The following is a 6,000-nucleotide window of genomic DNA, read 5'->3' as shown; positions in this document are numbered from 1 at the left end:
ACATGGATTTAACTCGCACACAAGTACAGAAATATGATTTTTCAAACAATTTCGGTTACGCTTTGCATGTAGATGTAGTTCAAATTTGAATTACGGTCATTAAATGGCTAGAAAATCACTTAATTGTCTTTAGAAGGTCAAATGCCCCCTAGAATTTTCAAAAATTTCACATTACAGTTGTAGTAGTGCACGTTAGACATAGAAAAAATTTAAAGGCTGTAAGAGGACGCTATCTCCCATTCGTCATCAAACATGCATTGTTCCCTCTTGGAACCACGTGCCTTCTTGTGAGTTGCTCCAGTTTATGAGGGTGTGTGTCCAAACTTCGATCAAACATGCCAATTTTTTTACCACATCGTCTTGGTGGCATAACATTACATCAGCCTTCATGTGTTTCTGTGTAATTACTGAAATTCCTTGATTCAATAAGTCTGGTCTGTCTGCTAGATGCTCTTTTGTGTGCCCAAATTAGCAAGCGATGTTAAATTATGCAATTACGTACCCAGGGAAATTTTCAGCAAATTTTGAATTACCATACTCATCCCATGCGCGTAAAGCAGAAAAATCATTTGCGATGCACACAATCGTTCAAAGTGAATGGTCCGGCGGCACTGTGCGCGTTCAAATTGAATGTGCCCATGCCTTGAGACCAAAATTTGAATTATCAAACTCATCCCATGCGCGTAAAGCAGAAGAATCGTTTGCAATGCACACAATCGTTCAAAGTGAATGGTCCGGCGGCACCGTGCGCAAAGTTTCCCTCCACATTTCCAAAATTTTGGCCTACCGCCAAAATATCGACCACCGCCCCCCTTCCCCACCCCCTTTTCTCCCCGACCACAAGTCACATTTCCCCTATTTCCTCCTTCTTTCCTTCCTTGCTAAGCTATAGCCGATTCCTCGCTCTCGCCATCTCGCATGCTACCGCCGGGGTCGCCATGGTATTCTTCAAAGATATCTCCAGCGGTTCCTCCTCCGGCGACTACTCCTTCACCACTTGGGTATGCCTCTCTTCTCTCTCTCGGACTATGACTTGGAATGAAGGATTTTTACTCGGAGGTTGATTTGAGTCGTTTCTTCCTCTTGTAGCTCCCTAAGACCATCAATGGCAACGAATGGAGCGGGGTGGCTGAAGATCTATCTGCTCGTTGTCACCATCAATCTCCATGCGTGAAGCTACTTGCGTTTGATTATGTGGACACTGGGAGGAAGTTTCTGGCATGTGCAAAGAAGGTTAGACCCTCTTCCATTGTCACAAATCATTAGTTAGATGTGATTCAGACACTGTCATGGTCCCAACCCATTCATACCACACCTTCAAACAAACGCATCCTAAGACAGTGTCACAGTTTGTACCTAGTATCTTAAATTGTTGCCATCTCATCAGCGGTGCCATTAGAAAATTATTTGGCACCGCTTTCAGCAGTTTGTGCAGCCAACTTTGGTCCACACATCCGAGCAGACAAGCAGTAAAATACTAAATCTTTATGGCACGAAGGAACTGGCATCAGAGCAACTACATGCTTCCGAGTCCGGGTCCATGACTTTTTTCTCCGCTGCATCGGCTCGCCAGTTCAGGGCACCGGTGTGAGATGTAGCAACAGTTGTCTTTACACCAGTTTTGGCATACATAGTGGACGGCCTTAATGCTATTAGTTCTATGTTACTAAATTTGTGCATGTACACACCTGTTAGTATCAATTTACCTTCCTCATAAAATGTTCAATTTGTTATTTATTCTACATGAGTAAGAACTTGTAGCCTCGTTGTAGTTAATTATAGCTTCTGATGTTCCAAAATTTGGTTGTTGTCTCAGTACCAGTTATTTAATTTGCACATTGATCTTTTGAGAAGATACGTCATAATTAACATGTTTCTTCAGTTTTTCAAAATAAGCATTGGTGATTTTCTATGTTGCTATAAACCCATTTCCCCTACAATTGTTATTGATCTAGTTTTAAATATTATAGGATGAACGGAAGTGTTTTTACTTGGAGTGGGTTGATCAAGAGTAGCCACAGTCTTTGAAGATGTGCCTAACGAAGCTCTGGAGCATGTATGAGGAAGTGAACACATCTAGGCTTAGAGAAAGTCTTGTCAACGTTGAAGCATATTTCAAGATGCGGGATAAAAAGTTGAAGGTGGAGAATGAGCTCAGATTTTTTTAAAGACTTTGCTAAGATGGTGTTGGTGAAGGAGGAGGCACTTTCGCAGTTAGCCCGTGCAAAACGGGTTCTTACTGAACTCAAAGCAGAGGTGGATAAGATGAGCCTGGATGATCTCGATTAGGGAAATGAATAAATTGTTCTTATGAAGTTGAACTAGCTATATGTTGTACTGTGATGTTTTCATGTAGCTACCGTACTGTGATGTTATAAATATATTTATGCGCCTGATATGAAATTGGCAAACAATTGTTCGATATGAAATGTGAATTTGCGTAATACTGGAATTTTTAATTGTAAACTAATAATCCTGCTAAATGTGTCATGGACCTTTGCAAACGGTTCTAGCAGTAAAAGCGGTTGCGATGGATAGCCCAATGCGACATAGTTTTCTTCATCAAATCATGTGTGATATAGTTGATAAAAGCAAACAGTTAACCAAGGAAGACCGTGTGTGATAGTTACACCTTTCACACACGAGCCTACACATAAAACTGAGTGGGATTTACGTCCGAACAGAAACGTTTTCCCTGGATTGACTATGTGGGATGTACATAAGAACGAAAACGTATTCCTTGGATTGACTGTGTGTGATATACATACGAACAGAAATGTTTTTCTAGGATTCACCGTGTGGGATGTACATACCTACGGAAATGATTTTCTTGGATTACCGTGTGGGATGTACATACCTAGGGAAATGATTTCTGGGATTCACCGTGTGCGATGTACATACCTACGGAAATGATTTCTGGGATTCACCATATGAGATGTACATACCTACGGAAATGATTGGGTTTCGATGCCTCGCCCGATCGCACACGGCCCCAGCCTGGGTCCTAGGAGGGCCTATTCCCGATGATTTCTAGGTCATGTGGGAAGGACACCCTATCGCACACACTCACTTGGCGACGGTTCCAAATTCCATCGTGGAAAGGGGTAAAAAAAACGTTTGTTTAGGACCGACGCGCACCAGTGCATGGTTATTATGGCCTAGTTTTAAAAAATAGGTTATTGCAGCCACTAGCAAACCACGGAAAAAGAACTGCACTATCTACAAGCAAACAAAACAACAAGGAAATAAATAAGAAGCAACTTACACTAGGCTATCACGACTATTACACATATTACATCCACTAGGCATCAAAGTTCGCCACCAGTGCAAATATAGGGAACAAACCAGCATATCACATACACTGGTTGTCAAAGTTGGTGACCAGTGTAAATAAACGATGTGGGAAAACAAGTCCAGAGCTGAAACCACTTCAGAAGAGCTCAAGAAACAATATCCTGGGTACCCATAATGCTGGCAAGATGCTTAGCAAGATTATTAACTTTCTCTTGTTTGGCGCTTAAATCCTCCAGCGCTTGTTGTTGCACCAGAAAGTATGCATATGAATTTTGCAGGGACTTCCTCAGTCCTTCGGCTTCCTGTCACAAAACATCTGATCGATGTCTTTCAACTTGAAGTTGAGATTCAAGAAGCCGAACTGATTGAGGCAGCGAATTCGAAGAGCTGGTGCCAGTAGTAGTGGCCAGTAACTCGAACACTACATCAAGACAAGACTTTGGGGTTGTCCAAGTGTCTTCAATATAGTTTTTATCAGCTTTCTTGGAGAGCAACAGGGATGTCTCACTATCTTGAACCTTATATGCATTACTTCCTTTACCATTGCATAATGGGGTACTCTTCTCCAATATTTTGTTCGCATTCTAAAAGAGAGACAAATAGACACATCACAGGTTTACCATGTTGTATATGAAACTCATTTTCGTAAACAAGCTCACTAGTAAGGTGGACAGGATAACAACATGAAACAAACATATATCTATGTAGTATGGTCACTGTATGGTCTATATCATTCTAGTTTATGTTCCCAAATCAAGATAGTGATAGTTCAAATCATATATATTTATGACAAAGCAGCATAGGTAGAATATAAGTGTGGGAAACTACACAGCAATAACAACACTTGTAATATGCATGGCATGAGAACATAACTGTTTATTCATTTGAAACTAAAATCAACATAGAGCAAGTTACAACAGCAAACACGTTAAAGAAACAGGTTTAAAACATACCTGTTGCGCCATTGGAGTTTCAATTGCATCCTTCAAATTTGAAATTAGTTGGTATGAGTAAATACAGTGATCCAAGAGCAAAGGACTAGGAACTATAGCTACGGAACCTGACCTGGGAACAATTATTCGTCTCCTTTAAGCGTTGACTTGGGTTTCGGAGTGGTGGTCCTCATGCTTTGGGCATTGCAGTTGCCTTAATAACTGCCCGTGTTTGGGTGCTCTGTGGTGGAGACGGTGTTGTATCAACTGGAACTGGGTTACTATCTACTGGGGTTGGGGTTAGAAGGGGTGTAGCAGGTTCTCTGTCCAACTTGGTAGGGGTACAATCTGCATGCGTCTGGGTTATGTGTGGTGGGGCTGGTTCTTGGGCAAGTACAACCGTGGTTCTATCTGCATCGACAAGTAGCACGATCTTTTCTGAAGATCGTGTTTTTACTCCCATAGATACTGTCATCACCCCCTCCAATTCAAATGGTTGATAAACAAGAAAAGTAATTAAATGTACAAACATTGTAAGATAGACAGGTGCAATGGATAGTAGGGAAGAAAACATGGCATGAAATAACTCACATTTATGTTGTCTAACCAAGCAGGATAGCATGACATAATTTCACATATATGATGGCTAATTAAACGGGATAGCATGACACAATTTCACATGTATGATGGCTAACTAAACAGGATAGAATGACATACTTCAAAATATGATGACTATGTAAACAGGATGACATGATATAACTATACAATGTGTCTATTAAAGTGGTTGGCATGCCATAATTCGCAAACATGCTATTGATGGAAGTATGATGGCATGATATAATTCACGGATAGAATGACATAATTCAAAATATAATGACTATGTAAACAAGATGAGATGATGTAACTATAGTATGTCTTTAGAAAATGGGTTGGCATGCCATAATTCCGATACATGTTGTCTATGTAAACATCATGGCATGATATAATTCAAATATATGATTTATATACTAAGCATGTGAGCAGAGGGCAATCGCATATATGATGTGTCAACTAAGGAGATGGCATTCAATATTGTGTATATGATGTAAAAACTAAGCATTGCAAGACAACATATGCATGATATGAGTAATATAACCTTGCCAAGTTTGAGCATACACCTCAAGGGGAAAATAGGAGTAGTCATCTGCCTCTGAATCCTCCTCTGAGGAGCTATCTGTAACCAGCAAGATATCTGCTTTAGCAGGTAGCATTGTCTGCTCTGAAGACCTTGTTTTCACTCCAGATTTCTCCATCACCAATTCAAATGGCTGATGCACAGGAAGAATAGTTGAATATACAAACATTGTCTACAAATGCAATGAGTAATACAAAAAAGGATGGCATGATATAATTCACATATATGACGCTTGGCTAAACAGCATGGCATTGCATAATTCACATACATAATGCCTTGCAACAAGATAGCATTGCATAATTCACATATATAATGTCTTGCAACAATATGGCATTGCAAAATTCACATACACGGTAATTAGACACTAAATAGGTGGCATTCACACAAATCATGTCTAAACTAAGAAAATGACATGCCAATGCAAGACACCATATGCATGATATGAGCAATATAACCCTGCCAAGTTAGAGCATGCACCTCGGGGGGATAGGACTAGTCATCTGTGTCTGAATCCTCCTCTGAGGAGCTATCCATAACCAGCAAGACATGCGCTTTGCCAGATAGCATTGTCTCCTCTGAAGACCTTGTTTCCACTCCAGA

Source organism: Triticum urartu, chromosome 1A (assembly GCF_056163025.1).
Source record: "Triticum urartu cultivar PI428250 chromosome 1A, HENAU_Tu73, whole genome shotgun sequence".
Lineage (NCBI taxonomy): Eukaryota > Viridiplantae > Streptophyta > Magnoliopsida > Poales > Poaceae > Triticum > Triticum urartu.
This window is presented reverse-complemented; position numbering follows the sequence as displayed.